Source organism: Desmodus rotundus, chromosome 2 (assembly GCF_022682495.2).
Source record: "Desmodus rotundus isolate HL8 chromosome 2, HLdesRot8A.1, whole genome shotgun sequence".
NCBI classification, from domain to species: domain Eukaryota; kingdom Metazoa; phylum Chordata; class Mammalia; order Chiroptera; family Phyllostomidae; genus Desmodus; species Desmodus rotundus.
In genome coordinates, this window is record NC_071388.1 from 173754146 (window position 1) to 173779785 (window position 25640).

Consider the following 25640-nt stretch of genomic DNA (forward strand, 5'->3'; position numbering starts at 1 on the left):
GGTCACTGGATTTGGTTTACTAGTACTTTGTTGAGGATTGTGTGTTTATATTCATAAGGTATTGATATATAGTTTTCTTTTTATGCACTACCTTCTTTTGGATTTGGTATCATACTAATGCTGGACTTATAGAATAATTTGGTACGTGTTCCTTCATCTTTTATTTTTTAGAAGAGTATATGAGAGATTGGCATTAATTTTTCTTTAAATGTTTGGTAGAATTCACCAGTGAAGCTATCTGGTTTGGGACTTTGTGAAAAATTTTTTGATAATTAATGCAATCTCTTTGTTATAGATCTACTCAAACTTTCCATTTCTATTGGAGTTAGATTCAGTAGTTTTTATCTTTCTATGAATTTATCCGTTTCATCTAAATTATCTAATTTGTTGGCATATACTTGTTCATAGTTTTCATTTTCATTCTTCTCAAATTATTTTCTAACTGCTCTTGTTGGTTTATTTTTTGATCCATTGGTTATTTAGGAATGTGTTGTTTAGTTTTGTCATATTTGTGAGTTTCCTAATCTCATAATTATTGATTTTTAATTTTATTCCATTTTAGTTGAAGAACATACTTCGTATGATTTCAATCCTTTTAAATTTATTGAGCCTTGCTTTATGGCCAAACATATGATCTGTCCTGGAAAGTGTTTCATGTGCACATGAGGAAAAAATGTTGTTGGGTGGAGTGTTCTATAGATATCTGTTAGGTTTAGCTGGTTTGTACTGCTGTTCAAATCTTTTATTTCCTTGTTGATCTTCTGACTTGCTGTTCTACAGGTTATTGAGAGTGTACTATTGAAGTCTACAACTATTATTGTTGAATTGCTTATTTCTCCCTTCAATTCTGTCAATTTTGCATTATGTATTTTGTGAATCTACTAGGAACATATATGTTTATGATTGTCATATATTCCTGGTGGATTGACTCTTTTATTATTATAGGTGTCCCTCTTTATGTCTAGTGACATTTCTTATTTTAAAATCTATTTCTTCTGATATTACAATAGCCATTCCAGCACTCTACGGTTGCAGTTTGCATGGTCTATCTATTTCTCTATCTATCTATAGATGTATCCTCCTGTAGACAGTGTATAGTTGAATCTTGTTTCTTTAGTCAATCTAACAATTTATTTTAATTAGATTCCATAATCCATTTGCATTTAACATATTCACATTCACATCTATATGCTTATATTTTGTTAGATATGTTTAGATTTGAATCTGTCATTTTGCTTTCCATTTTCTATATTTCTCATATCTTTCTGTTTCTCTATTTCTTCTCACTATCTTCTTTTGTATTAAATGGATAGTTTTTTAAATTATATTTTTGAGTTATTTTATGAGTTACTTTTTAAATTATATTTTTTTATATAGGGCTTACAGTATGCTGCTTAAAATCTACTTTAGATTTATACTAACTAAATTTTAGTGCTGTATAGAAATATATGCTGTCATTACTCCCCCATAGCTTCATGTCTTACCCCTTTTATATGCTATTATTGTTATAGTTATTGTATCTATGTATGTTATAAACTCAATAATACATTATCACTATTAATTTATATAATTTTATGTCTTTTAAAGAAGCTGAGAGAATAAATGAAAGCAAGTATATATTTATAGAGTTTGTTGTAATATTGTAAACTTTATTTGTAATTACTATTGTAAACTTAATTATGTAAACTTTATTTGTTCCTGTGGATTCAAATTACCATCAAATGGTAATGACTTTCCACATATTGTATTTCTCAACTCCAGAATTTCCATTTGGTTCTTTCCTATAATTTTCATTTTTATATTGCCTCTTTGATGAGACAATGTCATCATGGCTTCCTTCTTTCTCTTTCTCTCAGAAATTTTATTGGTCAGGGGAAAAGGGAGGCAGGCAACCCCTGCATCCTCCTGAGGGTACCAAAAGCCCTCACTGTTTCTCGTTGCCATTGATGGAGAGGTTCATGTGCTCAGTGGAGGCCAGGAAGGCCTTGAGCTTGGCCCAGTGCTGAGGAATGTCACATAGGCCTAGAGCAGGGGAAAGGAGTTCAGGTAGGTGGTGGCCAGGATTTGGTGATTCGACAGCAAGTCCAGCAGGTTTCTAGTTCACAAAGGAGATCTGGTGTCTCACAATGAAGGTATGGCCACCCTGGTCCTGGGACTGCAGGGTCTCAAGTCTTCAGGCACCCAGGCAGTTCTTTCACGTAGCCCTCCTTGCCTGCCTCATAGTTGGTGTAGATGAGGGTCATGTATTTGCAGTGGAGGTCCTTTATGCTATCATTCACCATATCCACCAGGGCTGCCTCTTGCTGGTCCTTTCCATACAGCCCAAGGGAGTGTCCTAAGTGATGCAGGATGGCATTGGACTGCTATAGGGTGAGGTCTCCATCCTGATCCTGGGGAGCTGCCCATACAGACAGGAGGACTTGAATAAGCCTGTACTTACCACTAAGACTCACCAAGTCTCCTTAGTCACTACCTCCTCCTTCCAGCTCTGGCCTTGGTCAGCCAGCACCACATTCATGGCCCTCACAGTGCCCTTGAACAGGGGAGTAGACAACGGTGTAGAACGGCATGGTTACAGTGTACACAAAGACAGCAGTGGCAGCAGCAGAGCTCCCATCATAGCTTCCTTTAATAATTTAAGCATGGTTTCCTTTAGTTCCTGAACATGTTTATAAAAATTGCTTTGAAGTGTTTGCTAAGTTCAGGACCTGGGCCCCTTGAGAGGCAGTTTCTGTTGCCTTCTTTTGTCCTGTGTATTGATCACACTTTTCCTATTTCTCACGTATCATCTTTTTTTTTTAATCTGGAAATTTTAGATAATATGTTCTAACAATTCTGGATTCTTATTTCCTTTTGAGCTTAGGGATTGGTGTTGTTTTAGTTTTTTTTTCTTGGTGATTAGTTTATTTGTTTGATGACTTAACTCTGTGAAGTCTATTTTCCCTGTAGTGCACAATCTCTGATATCCCTGATTGGACTTTTTGCACTCATTTCCATATTTTATCCTTGCTTTTTTATCTTGTATATCTGTCAGTTACCCCTGGGTCATCACAAATCACTTATTGTTTAAATGCTGTGCTTTAACACTCTGAGCAAGTTAGATTTTAACCCTTACTATTTATCAGTTGTGTATGTGTGGCTTGTAGGCTGCAAAGATAGTTCGGGAATTTTACATTTTTTACCCAAATTCAGCCAGGCACTAGTACCTGAAGAGTTCACTTTCATATCACTCTTGGGATGGTGCAGCCTTGGGTAGGCACACAGTCTTTCAGATTGCCAGGGATGTCATTTTAATTTTAATTCTGGCTTTATAGGAGTTGCCTGAGTCAGAGCAGTTTATTTTTTAGTGTTTCCACAGAGGTTGTGATTAAGTCCTTTGTGCCAATGATGCTTCTGCCCTTTGTTGGTGGATCTTTGTGTAGCTGTGTAATGCTTTCATTTCTGTCCCTCATCCTGCTCTGACTGCTCCTGAATAGGTGCAGCTCAGCACATTTGCACAGCCTTCTTGATCTCTTCTGGCTGTCTCTTTCTCTAGTTATCTCTGTTAAATAACTGGCTGCTCTGGCTTGTTGATATCAATGTCATGGAGCTAATAGCACCCTCTCAGTTATTCTCTACTACAATCTTCATTGTTTGGACAACATTCTTAAATGTGGAATTTTCACATACTGTCCCAAATAAAGTCAGTCTGCTCAGGCAGAGATGTAAAGCTCTTTGTCCTTATTGCCCACCTTTCTTCCTGAACAGAATCTCTGAACTACTGCACAGGAGCTGCGGGTTTCTTCTAGAATGACATCCCAGTAATATATGTGGATGCTGGGAGTGGAGGATGGTAAACCTCTGGTCTTTTCAGCTTGCCCTTCCCAGTGGAGAACCTCTGCTCTATGAGTAAGGTCAGGCATGGGCAATCAAGGCCCCTTGCCAAGCCTGGGTTAAAGCTTCTGGCTTATGACTAGGGGCTGTGCGAGGAAAGGAAGCTGTTCAGTTTCACCTATACAAAATAGAGCTTCTACAACATGGCATACAGGGTATGAGAAAGCTAGTGGCTTGTCTCTGCTGGGGTGAAATTATAGCCTTAGACTGGGAGCTGTGGGGAGAAGGAGCTGCCATCTTTTTGCCCACACCATGCAGGAGAAGATCACCCAAAGTAAAGTTTCCATAACATGGACCTAAGGTAGAGGACAGAGCCGGTCATGGTTCAAACGCCATGGACTCTCACTGCTCATACTGAGATGTAGTCGATTTTCTTAAATGAATGTCTCTTCATTTTCTATATGCCCTTAGGACTATTTTTGAAGATATAAAATGATTTTTTATTTTATTTACTGATTTTTAACCCTTGCTGGGGTATATGTTTATTGATTTGAGAGACAGAGAGAGAGACAGAGAGAGAGACATGGATATGAGAAAGAAATAATGATTGCACCCAACTGGGGATTAAACAGCAACCTAGGTATTGGCCTGACTGGGAATGGAACCTGTAACCTTTTGCTATACAGGATGATGCTCCAACCAACTGAGCCACTGAGCCTTGATCCGTTGGTGAATATTTTAAGGGCATATACTATTTGTTCTCTAGCATTTGTTTCGTCCTCCTCTTCTAACAACTGTGCTGCTCTTGAGGCGGATATGCTAACAGCCTTAGTTAGAGAGTTTCATATTGTAATATCATGGCACTAAACATTTGTGACACCAAGTCCAACCTCTGGAGAAATGTGAAAAACTGTTTTTTACATATGTCAGCATTATGACAGAGATTTTGCCAGAATTTTCCTGAAGGCTTGGGAAGTTTTTGAGAGAAGAAGAATGGAGAAGACTAAAGAGACACAAATCACTATTCTCTAAGAATCTAAAAGGCTCAGGTCTAGAACTCAGGAAACAGAGCTAGTCTTTGCAGAATTAAGACCAATGGATGGAATATGAGGGCAGGCAGATTCCAGGTCAATGTAAAGAAGCTCTTTCTAAAATCCAGGCCATCCGGGATGAAGCAGCCTACTGCCTTGTGAAGCAGACAGTTCCCACCCTGAAAGGGTCTCAAGAGAGGCTACTGGGCCACCATTTGAGAATGCTATGGACAATAATCCTGCATTTAATCAAAAGTGGTACTAAATAATATCTAAGGCTCTTTCTACACTTAGAGACCTGGGAAACATCTTTGCCTTCTTCTTCCATATTATTGAACTCTACCTGTCATTCTGCCTCAACATCTGTCATAATTATCCGTTCTCATTTTTAGCTCTGCTTCTACTAGGGCTAAAACCTCCTACTAATCCTCTTCATGAATTCCACACTCAAGGAAAACTTAACTAGAGTCATTGCTCCTGCCTCCCTCTTCATTCTGAATGCCATTATTTCTCACCACTCAGCGCAACCTCTCCTCAGGAAAGCCTTTTCTCACCCAGCCTTTTCTTGCCCAGCCCAGCCTATTGACTACCTTCATTGAAGAACAAAAAATACCTTGTACATACTTCCATTATGCAATTATCATTCGGTATTACAATTCTGTATTTACACATCTTGCTCCCCTAATAGATGATAACCTCCACGAGGGCAAGGATCATGCCTTCTTTTTGTATTATCAGCACCTAGAAAAGTGTTTCCTAGAGAAATTGCTCAACAAATATTTGTTGAGTAAATAAATCAATGAATGAATCACTGGGATTTCATACTTCTATTAAGAGTTCTTTTCATTATATGATTGATAGCTTTGGGGATGAGACTGGGATTTTTGCTGATTTTTATATCTAGAGTGGTACTTTTAGCTTTAAATTTTTATTTACTTATTTTATTGAACTTATTGGGGTGACATTGATTAATAAAATAACATAGGATTCAAGTGTACAATTCAATAATACATCATCCGTATATTGTATTGTGTTCACTTCCCAAAGTCAAGCCTCCTTCGGTCAACATTTATCCCCCTTTCACCCTCTTCCACCTTCTCCCACCCTCTAGCTTTAAAATTCTTAAGTTCCCCACATCTTCCTCTGAGGGGATGTATTTTCTACAGATGACTAAAAGTGTTGACTACAATAGTAAAAGGAAAGTGAGAAGTTATTGCAATGAGATTTGGCTCTGAGAAGATCCCACCTGAAGACTTCATTAATATTGATGAGAAAGAAGATAAATCAGGAGATATAAAGGATACCATCTTCTTGACAGGAGGAAGAATAGTGGAGCATTAAAGAACACACATGAGCAGGAGAATGTAAACATCAGAGGAAAAAGCAGACAGACCACAATTTTGGATTATATATATTAGTGCCATTTTACGACAATCTGTTTAGAAAGTGATGCTTAGAAGATCCTGGAAGTTTTCAGTCTGTGGTCAAGAACAGAGTTCAAAGAGGTACAGCATTGCTTCCAGAAAGGCTTTTACAAAGATCAGCAGATAAAGATTAGGCTAAAGATGTGTGCTAAAGAAGGATGCTCAAACTGCTGACTGGGGGTTTCTTCCCCCCCTTGGTATAAACAGAATCTCTTCATCTCTGTTGCATGGGAGGTAATTCTTGGCTGTCTTGGCTAGCACCAGCCTGAGGTAAATATGAGAAGCAGACAAAATTTAACATTATCCATCCCTTTGTACAGCTCCTTCCACTATCTCCTTTTCTCTAATTTCCTTATCACCTCTTAATTTCACTTGTTTGCCCAGGCCTCTTCACAAATTGTGATAGCCCAGGGCATTCCAGCCTCCATTCTCTGGCATTATTCTTTTTTAATCCTTCCTAGTGGCCATGGCACCATGTCCATTCTTTCTGGCAAAACTGCTTGGCTGGTGTCAGCTAAATTGTTAATGAATGACTATGGCTTTGGTTCCCAATGTGTTATTTTTCCTACATGCCTTCTGCTGGAGATTTTCAGTGGCTTGATAATAATGTGGAATAAATGTTAAATACGAAGTAAAGGAAACCATTTGCAAAGCTAATGGAAGTCTCATCTTTAAGGAGCTTGAGCTCCTTAAGAATTAGCTTCATATTTCACATTTTACTAAAATAAACAGGACACACACAAGTTCAGATTTTTGTTTCACTCTAATAACTTTGATAGCAGCTGTTTTTAACTGGGGAGGAGTATATTTGTCAAAGCAGCTAATTAAAAGAAACAGAATGCGACAGGAATTTGGAATCTGCCCAGGATGCTTTTTGAGAAATGGATAGCAATGGTTAACATCTCTTCTTTGCCTCCTAACATTCCCTCACAGGGGCACACTCTGCCCATTCTCTGAGAAAATCTAAAGACAGATGTTGTCTAATACTTTAATGACACAGAAATGTGTTATCTTCAAACTACACTGAAGGAGAATCAAATGAGGCAATCATAAATTATTAACATCTGCTCTTATGAACCTCTCTTCAAGAATGTAATAGTGGTTGCTTTTAACAGTGTCTGGAAATTCTTTCCTCTGTGTTAAGATGGCAAAAAAAAAGGAAGCAGACAGAAAGAAAGAGAAAAGATGAGGAAGGAATATCCCATCTTCTTACTGTTAAATAGTTCTGCATCTTTGAGATGCCAACATTTTAAGATGAAAGCTTCTTGGAATATTTTTTCCCCCACAACTTAGCCAAGGGCCTCCATTGACAGTATTGCTCACTGTATTTCTCATATATTTTTAAAAATAATTATGTACATATTTCCATGTTTTATTTTATCCCTCTGGGTGACTCTGTGTTGGACATCTGAAATTACTATTTCAGGCATTTTTTTCCCTCTCTCTAATGAAGGATATCTCCAATGCTCTTTTGCCTTTTCTTACATTCTTTTGACCTTAGTAAAAAAATAGATCTGATAATGAGCTTCGATGGGGATGAGTCTTGAAATGGATTCGGCGGGCAGCATACTATGGCCCACAAACCATAGCATGTTTGTTGCCTGTTTTTAAAATAGTTTTATTGGAACACAGTTACAACCATTTGCTTATATATTGTCTAAGGCTGCTTTCTTGCTATAATGAAAAAGTTGACAGAGACTATGTGACCCTAAAATTTTTATTATCTGGTTCTTTACAGAAAAAAAAATTGTTTACCTCTAAACCTTAGGTCATTGCTACCAAAAGTATGGTTTACAGACTGTAATTGGTCTATGCACTATTTATTAACAATTTGTAGTAATATGAGGAGCTTTCACAACTATAACGAGAAACCAACTATGTCATTATGCACACTATTGAATTCAGCTGATGTTTTTTGTAGCGCGTTCTTCTTGATGAAGGAAGCAGTGTATAGATTTACATTCTACAACAAAGTATCTCTCTGTGGATCAACATTTTTAGTGACACTGGCTTAAGTGACTCCATAAAACTTTACCTTACACTAAAGAAAGTATTCACTTTATAACATCTCTCCAGTTAGCTTTTGCTGTGTAATTATTCCCCCAAAACTCTGTCACTTAAATTGCAATTTGGCAATTTGGGTAGGGCTTAGATTGATTGTTCTGGCTTTGACCAGATTCAGCTGATCACTCTGCTGGGCATGCTCCTGTTTCTGTGCTCATTTGGTAGGTCACCTGGGGCAGATTGGTCTAAGATGGTTCAACTAGAATAAGCCTTCAGATCTATGAGGTCTCTTATGATGTTCAGGCTATTCTGGGTAGGAGTCTCAAGAGCAGAAAAGAAGATGATAGGTCTCTTGAGGCTTATGTTCAAAACTGACAAAACATCACTTCCATCCAATTCTTGGCCAAAGTAAGTTATAAGGGCTGCCTATCTGATTTTGAGGATAGGGAAATAAACTCCTCCTTTTAATGTAGGAGCCACAAAGTATTATAGTCATGTCTACAATCAACCACAAGGAGTGAAAGAGAAAGAAAATTATTGTTCCTCTTTACTCCCTCCTCTCTTCTTTTCCAGACTTTGGTCAAATTTCATGATTTTAGTAAAATTGGACTGATCCAATTTCAGAGTTACATGTGGCCTTTATGAAAGACTCTTGTATCCAAAACCAGATATCTGTATAAGAGTAACAGAAACAGAGCAGAGGTCTAGGGTCCAGACCCCTCTGCTGCAAAATTTAGGTTTTATAATGAGTAAGATTATAACATCATAAGCTTTGTCTGAAGCATTTCTATAGAAGATTGCCAGTGCTTATTGATCTACAATACATAGACATCAGGGTAGTCCCCTACATTTTACATTTCACATTGTGAATGCATCAAACTTTAATGATATAAACAGAAAATGTTAAATTATAATATACTTAGGTATTTCAATGAGTTTCCCACTCCTATCACCTGGCATATATACTTTGCATAGTGTATGTGACTGTAAGTGTTTGGTGTAGTTATTTCTGTGGTAATATGTGTGTAGGTATATCAGTATTTTCATAAGTATCTAAGAGGGAGGAAAGAATGAATGAGGGTTGTACGTTGTACTATTTAGTTTTTCTCCCTGTTTTCATACTTGGGAATCTTTCTTAAGGTCAATATGTTTCTTCAGGGAAATTACATAGACTCGTAAGATGATCTGAAATGTTGGCTGCTTTTACCAGAAGACAATTAATAGAAATACTGGGTTACACATATCAGTTATTAATTAAAATACATCTAGATACATTTAGACACAGAATTCTTAAATGGCCTTAATATAAAACCTTATTAACCATGTCCATGTTGAAAACTTTGACTCACACCCTATTCCGTGGTATGGGCTCTGACTTTCCTTAAAACTATCATACAAACACCATCTCTTTAATGCTTCCTGAAGTGCTCTTGGACTATCTAACCCACAGGTCACAGTCCTTTCCAACCTAGAAGTCACACTTCTCTTTAGGATATTGGCAGTAGTCTAAGCCTCTATCCTGCTTGATTTCAGGAAGACCAGTTTCTACCAGCTTCTGCTTTTCCAGTATCCCTTTAAATTTCCAGGAAGGGCTTTCTTGTTACACGAATACACCCTGACTTGCCACCCTAGCCCAGCAGCCGACTTTGGACTGCTGCTGTTTTTCTGAGGCTCAAAGTTCATTACTGTCACCACTAAAATGTCCTCTTATACCACATTACTACCATTGAGATAACAGGCCCTTCATTTAAATCCCCACAGTGGTATTTAAGACCAGGCTGTTATCCTTAACCAGACTTGCCTGGGAGGTGTACTGAGTAATAGAAGAGCATTTGCCTGACAGCTTAAAACCTCATGCTACTTGTAGCAGTTCTCAGAGTACACAAGCTGAGGACCCTTCACAGGAATCCTCTGCAGGACATCTCTCACTTTGTCCCTCAGCCTACTAGCATGTTATAGGGCCTACTAACCCTGCCCTTCACCCCCATTGAGAGTTTTCTTTACTACATTGTTCATTCTGAGAGCTGAAGTTGTAAGGCTCATGGCCAAGAAGAAGGCAACTCTTTCTTCTGTCCTATTTCCTACTCCAAAATTCCCTTTTCCAGTGATAGAACATCCAGAAGAGATGCATTAGCTTCAGAGGACAGGGGCTTTTTTTTAATGTGTTTTGTCACTGACATATGCCAAGTGTCTGAAATAATACCTTGGCATACTAGGTCTTCAATAATAATTGGAGGACTAAATAAAATTCTTTGTTTTTCTAAAAAAAACTAAGAATTAATCAAGACTCAATAATGGGTACATTTCCAGAGTTCAGTTATTTCAGTACACCACCGGAAAAGCCTGGTCTAATATGGGAATTTGCAAGACCACCCTAATCCTCCTTAGGGTCTCTTCTTGAAAAGAAAGTAAGTGTGTATCTCCAAATCTTTTCTGCCAAAGTTGCTCTCCACTCCTGATATCCTCTCTGAATGCTTGCCTAGGATGATATAAAAACATCACTCAATAATATTTTTCAAACAATTATCACCCTGCCTCACTATCCTCTAATTGTTACACTCTGTAGTGGCCATAAAAATGTGCCTATCAGATCCCTGACTGTGGGCACACGTACTCTGAAATCCTTCATTGCATCAGAGCCAAAGTCATGCTTCCTAGGGGCTGCTTCCAGCCAATGACAGCAAGGTAGGGATACTAAGGCAGACCTGTTCCTTAGCACAGGACCCCTCTGACAGAGAACTTTGACTCCAGGATTTCCCAATGACCATACCAAACTTCCTTAGAACTAAATTGAAGTCTAAGATACTTTTCCCAGCTTTCTTCTTTTCTTCTTATTGACTCAGGATCAGACCTGCATTGCAGTCTGATGGCTCTCCTGTTCTTCATTCCCTTCCACCCCTCCTGACTTATTTTTCCCTCACAGGTATTGCCCCTAATAAATCTTCTTGCTCCTCTAATCTCATCTTTGAATATTACTCATGGAGGACCCAGATTAACACAAGTGATTCAAAGAATAGACTGAGAAAATGTGATCAAGTGGGAATTTGGGATTGTTTTACTCACCACCTGGGGAATGAGGAGGATACCCTCTTGGTTGACAGATGGGACATGGACAGTCCCTTGCACAACGTGGTATAGTGGCTCAAGATTGCTAAAGATTTCATACTTGGTGTCCTGAAAAAATATTCTGGTGAAGGGGAATGCTATGGCAAGTACAATATTGCAGACATGTGAAATTTATGGGGGAGGAGGTTGGAGGGGAAGAATGATGGCTACAAATAACCAAACAATTTTAGAACTCTTAGACAAAACCATATTTGACTCTGGTATTCAGAGACCCAAAGCATCATCATGGCCACCTGGCTAATGTCAGGGCAGAAGGGCCAGGTAATAAATGAGTGGGCTAAAATTTGGCCCGTAGTTGGTACACTGGATCCAGGGATCCACCCAGTAGTCATTTAACCAGCTCCTGACAGTATTATTGGCCTGGCAATTGGACTAATCCTCACATCGTATCCTTTGGGCTGTAAGTAAAAGCTATTACAGTGGAAAAAAACTAAGTGGAAACCTCTAAAACTGTCCCTAGTCCCCAACCAAGATAACAAATAAAAAACAACACCATATGCCATCTATGTAGTAGAAATTATTGTTACCATTAAAGCCCTAAATGATACAGAAGTGGTGATTCCTCTATTTCTGTGTGGCCCCTGCAGGAAAACATGATAGATCCTAGAAAATGACTGTGGATTATTACAAACTTAATCAAGTAATGAACCTGATTGTAATGCTATGCCAGATGTTATATTATGCTAAGATTAGTATGGCTTCAGGTACATCGTATGTAGCCATTGATTTGGACAAGGTATTCTTTTCCATCCCACTTAGAAAAGATCAGAAATGATTTGTAATTTTTTTGGCATTGAGTTTTATAAGTTCTTTATAAATTTTGGAGATTAACACCTTCTCAGATATATCATTGGCAAATACATTCTCCCATTCAGTGGGCTGTCTTTTCATTTTGTTGGTTTCCCTTGGCTGTGCAAAGACTTCTTAGTTTGATGTAGTCTCATTTGTTTATTTTTTCTTTTATTTCCTTTGTCTGAGGCAATATATTGAAAAAATATTGCTATGAGAAATGTCAAGATTTTACTGCCTGTGAACCTGCAGAGCATTATGCTAACTGAAACAAGCCAGTCAGATAAAGACAAATACCGTATGATTTCACTTGTATGTAGAATCTAAAGAATGAAATAAACTAAAAAACAAAATAGAAACAGATTCATATAGAACAGACTGACAGCTGTCAGAAGGGAGGGGGTTGCAGACCTGGGTGGAAAAGGTGAAAGGATTAAGAAAAAAACCATACAGACAACAGTATGGTGATTACTGGAGAGAAAGGGGTAGGGGGAAGTAGAAGAGGGAATAAACGGTGGCGGAAGGAGACCTGCCTTGGGGTGGTGAACACAGTATACAATATACAGATGTTATATTATAGAATTGCACACCTGAAACCTATATAATTTTATTAACCAATGACACCCCAATAAGTTCAATAAAAAAGAAAAAAAATTGTATTCATGTGAAATAGATAATAACATTCATCTTCAATTTTGTCTCAGGGTTATTCTGAGCCTCTGCCATAATTTTGCTTGGAAAGATTTTAATCACCTGAACATCCCACAGAACATCACACTGATTCATTACATCAGTGATATCATGATTGGGAAAGAGAGGATGAGGTGGAAGTGACAGTGGTGGGAAAAGATGCAGGATGATGTTTATGAGAAGCTCCACATGAGTTTTACAAAGTGGGACCCTGGGAAATGGAACAAGGCCATGATCAGATAGTTTATAACCTTTGTTACCTACCACAGCTGCACTATGCCCCTTCCCTAGCATGACAGCATTATGGAGAATTGTTTGACCAGCTCAAAGGAAAAAGTCTGACGCTGTTTAAGACTGGGTTGGCTTGATACATGAGATCAAGCCAAAAATAGATTGTATTTCAGCCATATTGGGGGTGTCCCTGAAAGACAGTGAAGAAAAAAATCTTCCCAGTAGGCAGAGCTGTGAGCAGTTCATCTGGCATCTACTTTATGTAGAATGAGAAGTAACCAATGCCATAGATCTGGGAAGAAAAACATTGGAAGATTAGAGACATGGGAGTAGGGATAGAGGAATGTGGGAGAACATGTGGAGGGGACATGAAGTGTGAAGATTTTATTGTCTTCTACATTAATGTCCATCAAATAGCATCTGCTATGTAAGAAATTCAGAAGCCCTTAATAGACAAAATTACTAGACAGCTACATAGACAAAATTACTAGCTAGTTGATGTTAGCCAGTCTTTGTCATCAGTCATCTCACAACTTTCACAATGAGTAGTGAATAAAGTAACCATGGTGGAAGATACAGAGGCTATATCTGGCCACCACAGCATGGCCTATCACATATGGAGGCTGATCTATCAGCTTTGTCTCTGAATGTCCAGCCTTTCAGCAACAGAGACCGATGCTGAGCCCCTGATAAGGCACTATTTAGTTTTCAAGGAAACAAGTTGGCCACATGGTGGTTAATGTTGACTACACTGGGCCCCTTTCAGTCTGGATGGACCAATTGTTCATCTTCATGGGGTAGACATCTATTCTAGATTCAGGTTTGCCTTTTCTGCTCATAGAGCCTCTGCCAACACCACCATCCAGAAGAGCAAGAGGATGAGTACCAGTTGCCATTCTGCGATCTACTGCAGCTATAGGGGTCTGTAGCTCATCTCACTAACCTCCCTCTTTTTTTTTGTTTCCCCTGATGAAGTTAGATCTATGGTAACCATGGAGTTGCTGCTCCATGAAATTTTCTGGAAAAATGGATCTTTGTGGTGAATAGGATGGGCAGTAACAGCCATGAAAATTTGCTTGTCAGATTTCTAACCTGGGGAAGCATAATAGACTAACAGTCCTGGCTGCTGTGCTCTGAAATCACTCCATTTGTATTGAGGCCACACTTCTCATGTGCTGTTCCCAGGCAATGATTGAGTGAGGCAGGTCCATTCCTAGAAGTACATGGGAGTCTTTTGAAGGTGACTTTGGCTTAAGGGCTGCTAACAGCCTTGCCTAACTTTCTTAGAAATGCATTACAGTTTAAGATGCTTCTTCCCACTTCCCTTCCTTCTCTTTCTCATTTATCTGGAGTCAGACCTGCATCATGGTCTGAGGGCTCTCTTGGCCTTTCCCTTCTCCCTATATTTTCATTATAAGGCTTTCCCCTAATAGATTTTTTCCATATAATCTTGTCTGCTTCTCAAAAAAATCTGGACTAACATACCCAAATTTTCTTCCCAACAACCAAGTTAGAATGATTAGGTCAAGTTGTGAGACTGCTTATATCTTCTACAATTAGCCAAACATTTGGAGGATAATGCCTTAGAAACAGGTATTTTTCCAAGATTTCACCACTCTTATTAAAGCTCTTACCGAAGGCTGCAGATAGTATTTATGGAGTCTTTGAGAGAATTAGAAAAAGGCATCCTCCCGGGAATTTCAGCTTCCACTCTCCCTTGTGACAGACACAACTTTACTCCATTCACATACCCACTTAGCAGATGAACTTACCACATACATCACAAAATTGAGACCAAGAGTTGTGAACTTTTTCAACTTCTGTATTTTTCCACTTTAGATTTAACTCTATGTTTGCATGTTCACTGGTGTCTGGGAAACATACTCTTTTCAGACTTGCTGCATCCACCTGAACGTTTCCTACTCTCCCCTTTCCAGGGCCTAGTTATATCCTTTACATGCTCACACCTTTATATCCGTGCTTTCTACAGCTTGTTTCCTCAGCCACCATGTAGGTTCAAGTGTCTTAACTTAAACATAAAAACCTTCTCTTCACTCTGTGCTTCGATGACAAACTTCTTGAAAAAGCACTGTAATTCTTTACCCTCACTTCTTTACCCCTATTAGTTCCTCAGCCTTCTCACTATTGTAGCTCATCTCATCACTCTATTCAAAGACATTCAAAAAGGTTACTCTTGGTGTCTCTGCATCAATTGTCTCTATTTACCTTTTTCTTTAAACTTTCTCTGCCATTGGCTTCTAGGAGACTTCTTCCTCTCTGACTTTGCTTCTTAGCTTACTATTGTGTCTTTTATTCATTTAAAAAAGGTGGGGAAAACAGTACAGTCTCATCTGTAGCTATGCTTTAATGATGGAATTTACCATGGAATGTAAGATCATTGAAAACTTGCACAAATTTGACATATTGATAAAAAAATATATATTTTATTTCATTAAGAGGAAATTATATCTAATAATGTATTGGACTTCTTTGAGAGCAAAATTAACTATCTTAATGAGAGCACAGTAATAATAAATGTAATGTTTTTTGAAGTCTGATATGATTCTAGACTAAAAACACTAAAAAAATCATCATAGAAAATATTTTGTGAAAGAACTACTGTAAACGCACTAAACAAAGAATGAGGGTAAATGGGCATGTGTATGTATAATCAGTGCACCGAACAAGCACTAAGTTGTAGAATGTACTCAGAAAAACAACTTAATCTTTTCTCTTTCACTGTCCACTTACATTTATTCAGTAGGTCTTGTCCCTCCCCTGCTTCTCTGTAGAAACTGGGCTCTTCTTCTTGTCCTTAAATAAGAAGAGTTTACTTTGCTTTTTCATTTTAAGATTTACTCTTGACTCGAGATATAGTGGGAGGTGATATTTTACAACTGTCATTAAAAAAAAAAAAGAAGACACTTTACAAATGCCCAACAGAACCAACCTTCATGCCCTTGAAGTGGATAAGAGCTCTAGGGGAGTTGTAACTCCAAATTCATAAATTCACAATTTACTTAGGCCTCTGATACTTTAGGATCTCAGCAGAAATTTCCACTCTAACAGTCCATTCCACCTGGATAGAGATTTAAACATCAGGGTACACCAGGGATTGGCTCTAAGGCATTCTTATGAAACAGTTTGGTAAATGATTCAGAGGTGAGTATGTGTGTGAAATATCCAAAGTGGCATATGAAATGAAACTTTCAGTTAGCAAAATGCCAAGTGCTGGATAAACTTCAGGAAGATGGCATCAGGCTGGATGAGTGGGCAGAGAAATGGCAGATGAGTGTTCAAGGATAAGATAGAAGACACTTTCAGGACAAATAAGCTAAACACCATTTGTAGGGTAATGGTCTCCAGGGTATCAGCCATGAATGACCCTCTGAAAAGATGGGCTTCAGAAAGGTACAATGTTGTACACAAAATACTGTTCCTATTTACAGTTCTTATGTTATTGGAGTCTTCTGTGTGTTTGAACTAAGGTTCTTTATATTCCTTAACATCATTCTTCTTTTCAGTGAAGGACTGGGTGCTTGAATTTCAAAACCAAATTTCGGACTGCATTTCATAGCAGAAATTTACCCTCAGTCAATATATATTTATTACTGAGATAAAGTTTTTAAACCTAAATTTATTACTCTTCCCAGAGAACTGCTTAGGTCTTTATTATGAATGTGCTAATAAATTTTATTTTCAATGTGTGTATATCTTTTTCATGTATTTTCTCTCTATTGTACATATGTGTGTATACATTTGGTTATGCAAATATGTAATTACTTAAGGTATAATTAAAAGTCTTCAGGAGATCTTCAAGATCTTTTTCCCCCCATTGAAAAGATGAGGCATTAGATAGCTGGTACAATTCCTACTAATAAAAATGAATGTCTTTCAGAGAGGAATTAGAAAAGCAGCTTGTTTCTGCAAAAGTTGAACTGTAGCCAGCCTTGCACAAACTCATTTCAAAAATATTTCCCTCTTCCAAAAAAAAAAGAGAGAGAGAGAGAAAAGATAAATGGATTCAAAAATTTCCAGGAAGGTACTAAGGATTCTGCTCAGGATTAGCTCAGGGGGAAGATTCCATCTGTTCTCTCTAATAATTGAACTTGCTCTACTCTGTTCTTTATTTCTTCATCAGGATTTTGGAGTTTCTGCATAAGATCAGATATTTTTCTCATTTACCCCTTTATAAATTATTAAAATACCACAATTATCTGAAAAATTATTACCTTGATCTATTATTTTAAGGGAGAAAAAATATTTTGTCACAAAAAAGATTCCATGACATCTCTATGGCTATACAAATATTTATGTATCTTTTTAAATGCCTTGATTGGTTTTAGATTGTCTCAAATTCCATGTGATTTCAATCCCTGCATAACTTCCTATTTAATCCTGCTTCCTGGCCCATTAAAGGCACCTTCAAAATATTATGACTTTTATGTAATGAAGACACAATACTTAACCCTGACTTCAGTGACTTCAATACAAAGCATGAGTAAAACCCAATGTGAGTAATTTTCAAAGTAAACAGAATTTAAATAATTCAAAAATGGGAACGCCACAAATCCTAGCATTGGAACAAGCCTATAACTTTTTCTGCTGAATCCTTTGAAATATGTGCTATAATATTTATTTAGAAATCACCCAGGGATGCAAGGATGGTACAATATTCGCAAATCAATAAACATAATACACCACATAAACAACAGCAAAGACAAAAACCACATGATCATATCAGTAGATGCAGAAAAAGCATTTGATAACATGCAGCACCCATTTCTGATAAAAACACTCAGCAAAGTGGGAATAGAGGGAGCATTCCTCAACATAATGAAGGCCATATATGAGAGACTTACACCCAACATCATACTCAATGGACAAAAACTTAGAGCTTTCCCACTAAGATCGGGAACAAGACAAGGATGCCCTCTCTCACCACTCCTATTCAACATAGTATTGGAAGTCCTAGCCATAGCAATCGGACAAGAAAAAGAAAGAAAAGGCATCCAAATTGGAAAGGAGGAAATGAAACTGTCACTGTTTGCAGATGACATGATAGTGTACATGGAAAATCCTATAGACTCCACCAAAAAACTACTTGACCTAATAAATGAATTTGGCAAAACAGCTGGATACAAAGTCAATACTCAGAAATCAAAGGCATTCCTGTATACCAACAACGAAACTGCAGAAACAGAAATCAGGAAAAAAATCCCATTTGATATAGCAACAAGAAAAATAAAGTACCTAGGAATCAACCTAACCAAGGAGGTAAAAGACCTGTACTCAGAAAACTACACAACACTGAAGAAAGAAATTAAGGAAGACCCAAACAAATGGAAGCATGTACCATGCTCATGGATTGGAAGAATTAACATAATCAAAATGGCCATACTTCCCAAAGCAATTTATAGATTCAATGCAATCCCTATTAAAGTACCCATGAGATATTTCACAGATATAGAACAAACATTTCAGAAATTCATATGGAACCATAAACAACCCCAAATAGCTGCAGCAATTTTGCGAAAGAAGAACAAAGCAGGAGGGATCACAATACCTGATATCAAACTGTATTACAAGGCCACTGTAATCAAAACAGCCTGGTACTGGCATAAAAACAGGCACATAGACCAATGGAACAGAACAGAGAGCCCAGAAATAAACTCAAGTCTTTACGGTCAATTAATATTTGACAAAGGAGGCAGGAGCATAAAATGGAGCAAAAACAGCCTCTTCAACAAATGGTGTTGGGAGATCTGGACAGCTATGTGCAAAAAAAATGAAACTCGATCACCAGCTTACGCCATACACAAAAATAAACTCAAGGTGGATAGAAGACTTAAATATAAGTCATAACACCATAAAAGTCCTAGAGGAAAACATTGACAGGAAAATCTCAGACATTCCACGCAGCAACATCCTCACAGACACATCCCCTAAAGCAAGGGACATAAAGGAAAGAATAAACAAATGGGACCTCATCAAAATAAAAAGCTTCTGCAGGGCTAAAGAAAACAGCATTAAAATAAAAAGAGAACCAACAGTATGGGAAAACATAGTTGCCAATGATACCTCAGACAAGGGCCTGATCTCCAAAACATATAAAGAACTCACAAGACTCCACTCCAGGAAGACAAAAAAACAACCCAATTAAAAAATGGGCAAAGGACTTGAACAGACACTTCTCCAAGGAAGACATACAGAGGGTCCAGAGACATATGAAAAGATGCTCAGCATCACTAGCCATCAGAGAGATGCAAATTAAAACCACAATGAGGTACCATCTCACGCCAGTCAGAGTGGCCAACATAAACAAATCAACAAATGAATGTTGGAGAAGATGTGGAGAAAAGGGAACCCTAGTGCACTGTTGGTGGGAATGCAGACTGGTGCCGCCACTGTGGAAAACAGTATGGAATTTCCTCAGAAAACTAAAAATGGAACTGCCCTTTGACCCAGCAATTCTGCTGCTGGGATTATACCCCAAGAGTCCTGAAACACCAATCCAAAAAAACCTGTGCTCCCCAATGTTCATAGCAGCACAATTTACAATAGCCAAGTACTGGACGCAACCTAAGTGCCCATCAGCAAATGAGTGGATCCAAAAACTATGGTATATTTACACAATGGAATTCTACGCAGCAGAGAGAAAGGAGGAGCTTATACCCTTTGCAACAGCACAGATGGAACTGGAGAGCATTATGCTAAGTGAAATAAGCCAGGCGGTGAGGGATAAATACCATATGATCTCACCTTTAACTGGACCATAATCAACAGAAGAAAAAAGCAAACAAAATATAACCAGAGACATTGAAGTTAAGAACAATCTAACAATAGCCAGGGGGGAGTGGGGAGGGGACAGTGAAAAGAGGGGATTACAGGAACTACTATAAAGGACACGTGGACAAAATCAAGGGGGAGGGTGGAGGTGGGGGAGGGAGGTGGGTTCAGCTGGGGTGGGGTGGAAGGATGGGGAGAAAAGGCAAACAACTTTAACTGAATAACAATAAAAATTATTAAAAAATAAAATAAAAATAAAGAAAGAAAGAAAATCATTCACACTTTTTATGCTCTCGCTTCATACTTGGTATTAATATATTATAGTGTATCTAGTGTATCTTGTATTTGGAGTAAACACTTTCTCATTTTGATGTATTTATGTTAATATCTCTCATAACAGAAGTGGGTAGATTTTAATTTTTATCAGTGCCTGTTTTTTGTACAGTCTCACATTTAGTAGTAAAAGATATAAAAGTGAACATCTGAGATTTTTTTACAATACAAGGAATTTCTTGTATTGTATTTATTTTTTTGAAAACCCCTGGGCCCAGTAATTCATGATTTTAAAATGTCTGTAAACTTAGTGACTTTTCTACAGCTCCATCTCCCAATTAAAAAAAAAAAGTAAGCAAAGTCTGTGTGAGGGCACTTTCAACTACCCTGTGAAAAGTAATACTTTATAATGATTCTTTTCTGACAGGCTCCTGTAATTTTCCATCACAAATTATATTCAAGCTTCTTTCAAGCAGACACATCTTCCGTGTGTTCTAAATACACGATTGACCTTGAGGTGGAAGTGGAAACCAGCCCAAATCACATTCAATTCTCTCATTTTCTGCTCTAAACATTTTTATGTGGGGACATCAGGTATAAGGAAATCAACCTCAAAACAGAGAATGAGGAAGTCCCGGAAGAGCCACACCCAGTCTGGGCAGAAGATATGCATAGAAGAGAACCCAGTTTTACCTGTCTGCCTTGCTGACAAAGGTTATGGTAGTAGGTTGGGCACTCATATATAAGAAATTTTCCTCCTAAGGTATGTTGAGGACATTGAGGTTTTTAAAAAATATATACTTATTGATTATGCTATTACAGTTGTCTTATTTCCCCCCCTTCATTCCACTCCATCCTGCCCACCCCCTCCCTCCCACATTCCCCACCCCAATAGTTCATGTCCATGGGTCATACACATAAGTTCTTTGGCTTCTACATTTCCTATACTATTCTTACCCTCCCCCTGTCTATTTTCTACCTATAATTTATGCTATTTATTCTCTGTACCTTCCCCCCTCTCTCCCCCTCCCACTCCCCTGTTGATAACCCTCCATGTGATCTCCATTTCTGTGGTTCTGTTCCTGTTCTAGTTGTTTGCTTAGTTTTCTTTTGTTTTGGTTTTAGGTGTGGTTGTAATAACTGTGAGTTTGCTGTCATTTCTACTGTTCATATTTTTTATCTTCCTTTTCTTAGATAAATCCCTTTAACATGTCATATAACAAGGGCTTGGTGATGATGAACTCCTTTAACTTGACCTTATCTGAGAAACACTTTATCTGCCCTTCCATTCTAAATGATAGCTTTGCTGGATACAGTAATCGTGGATGTAGGTCCTTGCCTTTCATGACTTCAAATACTTCTTTCCAGCCCCTTCTTGCCTGTAAGGTCTCTTTGGAGAAATCAGCTGACAGTCTTATGGGAAGTCCTTTGTAGGTAACTGTGTCCTTTTCTCTTGCTGCTTCTAAGATTCTCTCCTTCTATTTCATCTTGGCTAATGTAATTATGATGTGCCTTGGTGTCTTCCTCCTTGGGTCCTGCTTCTTTGGGACTCTCTGAGCTTCCTGGACTTCCTGGAAGTCTATTTCCTTTGCCAGGTCAGGGAAGTTTTCCTCCATTATGCTTTCAAATAAGTTTTCAAGTTCTTGCTCTTCCTCTTCTCCTTCTGGCACCCCTATGATTAGGATGTTGTAACATTTAAAGTTGTCCCAGAGTTTCCTAAGCCTCTCCTCATTTTTTTGAATTCTTGTTTCTCCATTCTTTACTGGTTGGATGTTTCTTTCTTCCTTCTGGTCCACACCGTTGATTTGAGTCCCAGTTTCCTTCACATCACTATTGGTTCCCTGTACATTTTCTTTTGTTTCTGTTAGCATAGCCTTCATTTTTTCATCTAATTTGCAACCAAATTCAACCAATTCTGTGAGCTTCCTGATCACCAGTGTTTTGAACTGTGCATGTGATAGGTTGGCTATCTGTTCGTTGCTTAGTTGTATTTTTTCTGGAGCTTTGATCTGTTCTTTCATTTGGGCCATTTTTTTTTTTGTCTTGGTGCACCTGTTGCGTAAAGGGTCGGAGACTTAGGTGTTCACCGGGGCGGGGTAACACTGGTCGCTGCACTGTGATGCTGTACGTGGGGGAGGGGCCGAGAGGGAGCAATGGTGCTTGCTCCACTCTTTGCCAGATTTCAGTCACTCCCTCTGCTACCCACAATCAAATTGGGCCCCTCTGGTGCTGATTCCTAAGTGCATGGGCCTGTGCACACTCTAGGCCCCCGTGGGTGCCTCCAATGAACTCTCCTGTGAGGCTGGGAGTTTCTCCTGCTAGCGCCTCAACCCCCACGGGTGTTCTCAATCAGAGGTTTGAGGCTTTATTTCCCTGAGCTGGAGCCCTGGGTTGTGTGGTCTGTTTTGCTCTCCCGGTGTTCCTCCAGGTTTATCTATGTGCGAATGCGGGGCCACAGGGTCTGCCAGCCACCACCTTGTGGGGTCTGCCAGCTGCAGCCTGGCCTGCCCCATTCCACAATCCGCCACCTTGCTGGGTCTGCCAGCTGCCACCTTGCCGCGAGTCCTCTCCGCCCGGCTGCCCATCTCTGCCCCTCCTACCGGTATGGATGAATGTTTCTTCTTTATCTCCTTGGTTGTTGGATTTCCATACAGTTATATTTTCTATCCGTTCTGGTTGTTTTTTGTTTTTAAATTGCCGTTGTCCTTCTTTTGGTTATTCAGGGAGGCACAGTGTGTCTACCTACGCCTCCATCTTGGCTGGAAGCTGACATTGAGTTTTTATAGGCCTCTGAGACAGGTAGTATTGCTATCCCTATATTTTTCAGATGAGAAAACTATATTTCAGTCATATTTAGCACCATTTGGGGAATTAGCCAACTGCCTGAGTGAGTCATAGTCCAGATGCTCAATCCTGCAGCCACAAAGGCCCAAGACAATTACCCAATGTTTTTGTCACTCCTTGCTTTAGCTCTACCCAACACACCCCTGAATATTTGATAATATATGCTTTAAAAATAGCTCCCTATTGTACTGATTATCATACAAATATCTGTGTTAGTGAATATTTTCAGTATTTGAATCACTAACCCCCATTTCAGTGCAATTTTCACTTTGGGCATTTGTGCCAATATAAGGAAGCATTGGCATGGATAATGGAAGTAGGCAATCTGTCCACCCTGCAGGACCATGCTCCTCACACAAATGAACCAAACACTGAAATTTGCAGTCACCTCATTCCTCTAAAATTAAAACTAGAATTGAGTAAAACTAGCACCAGGGGGCAATAAATATCTTATCAGATGGTCAAAATCAGACAATAAATTGGTGGCCAGCAGCCATTTTTTAAATTCAAATGGTTTGTTGGGTTATTTGTTTTAAATTTAAGTCAATATTTAATAATGAGTACTCACATAAAAATAACAGATTTTCAGTTTTCCTTGAAAAGTCAGAAGATCTAGCAATTATTGGCTCTGTGTTTCTTCATGGTGACAATTGGCTCTAGCTGAATCCAACTGCCCATTTATAGAGTTTGGCTGTCTCCAGCCCTCCATCATTCACCATATATATATACCAAGCCTGCCACAGGTTACTTATCTGGCCTCTGTGGCATTTGAGTTTGTGAACTTCTTATCCAAATAATTAAGCTAAGACAGAAAGTATCGTTATAAGAAAGATTATATTCATTAATCTTCTAGGCTTAAGTAAAATTTTAACTTTGTTTTTTAAAAAATGGCATTGCATTATCAGGACTATAATAATTAAACATTAATACAGGGATCAACATGTTTAAAAATGACCAAATTTTAGGTATAACTGGATGTATTTTTCACAATGTTTAATTACTTTAAGTTAGTTTATTTTAACTCTGTTCTTAATCTCTGACTGAAAAGAAATTTGGATAGTCATTCTAAAACCACATTCTGAAGGAATCAGGACCCTCCTAGAGAGGCTATACATTTTGTTTCTTCAAACCAATTTGGCATGTGGTCATTCTCTTAGTTTTAGTTAAAGGCAAGAATTGGACAGCTGCTATAAGGAGCTTGCTTAGATACAGTCCCCCAACTTCTTACCTATTTCACTCTCTCTCTGGCAGGTGAAAGAAGCTGCTGGAGGGAATAAGAAAGACAGCAGCATCCTCCTCCTATTTGCTTTCTCCTCACTCTTCTATGAATTTACTCACAATCAGAATAGGCAGAGAGAGCAAGTGATGGATTCTAAGGTCAAGGATATTTCTACTTCTAGCCTCCTAGGTTGTCCTCACTGTTCAGGGTCAAACTTTCTGGTTGCATAGAGAAATTATGGGTGCTCTATAAATGCAGTTTGGGTAGAGATCTAGCTTTGAAAAAATCTTGGTTTGGGTTCTTAATCTATCACTTACTAAGTATCTACTAGTATTATATCCTGAGGCCCATTTTCCTTGACTATAAGATGGGGATAATATTATTTGCCCTTACAATTTCCCCATGTTATTGTTAAAAATCAAATAAAATAACACAATGAAAACAAAGTATAGAACACAGTATGAGAGAATGTATTACAATTTGAAAAATGCCAGGAGGCAAACTGACCTAAAATGCCTTTTTTTTCTTATCTGAAAGATTTAGTAATTAGAATGCATTAACAAGATCCTTATAGTGAATGAGACTTTTAGGCTAGAGTGAGTCCTTGGGAGAAGATGGCAGAGTAGGAAGCACCAGGAATCTGTCTCCCCACCTAGACAACAATTACACTCAAATCTGCCTGATACAACAATTTGGAACTCTGGAGTCTATTAAAGACTTGCAACTCCCAGGAGAAGGCTTGAAGGGTAAATTGCAGTTACTTTTCAACAATTTATTAGCATAGTAGCAACTACCCTTTCCCCCACCTTCTAGAGCCATGGCAGGCAGCCGTGCACATGTTCCTGGGGCAGCTTGCATAGAGCTTGCCAGAGCCAGGGTCAGAAGAAAAAAAAAAAAGAGTGCTGTCCTCCAAATGTCAAAACTCTATTCTCTGATTGTTGATCTCTATTTATGACCACAGAGATGCAAAGAGGCAGCTACCATTGTTGTACACTTTCTGCCACTGTTGCAAGCCCCTCTCCCTTAGGCTGAAGGGACTTCCAGGAATTTAAAGGTTTGGCCCCCTTTCTTTTTCCCTTAATGTTTCTCTTTTTCCCTTTTGGGGGCCACACATTAAGGACTAAGACATCCAAAAGCAACCACATATACAGGGGAACTTAGAAAGTCACCACACATAGCCAGGCAAAGACACAGGCTCAGAAAAGTCCCAAGAAGACCTTAAGTTTGCACCTCAGCCTGATTCTCAGCACAGAGACAGCATACAACAATCAAAAAACCAAACCCCAAAACAAACCCTAGGGAAAGGGGACAATCTTATTTACAGAGTTACCAAATTAATAGATTTGAAAATCCAGTTTTCAGAAAAAAATTACAAGGCATACAAAGAAACAGGAAAGTATGGCCCAT

General features: G+C 38.5%; 1 pseudogene; it reads right to left on the reverse strand.

Annotated features, from left to right (window-relative positions):
• Positions 1-1784: 1784 nt before the first annotated feature.
• On the reverse strand, positions 1785-2632 carry LOC112308063 (glutathione S-transferase P pseudogene; annotated as a pseudogene).
• Between the last annotated feature and the right edge of the window lie 23008 nt (positions 2633-25640).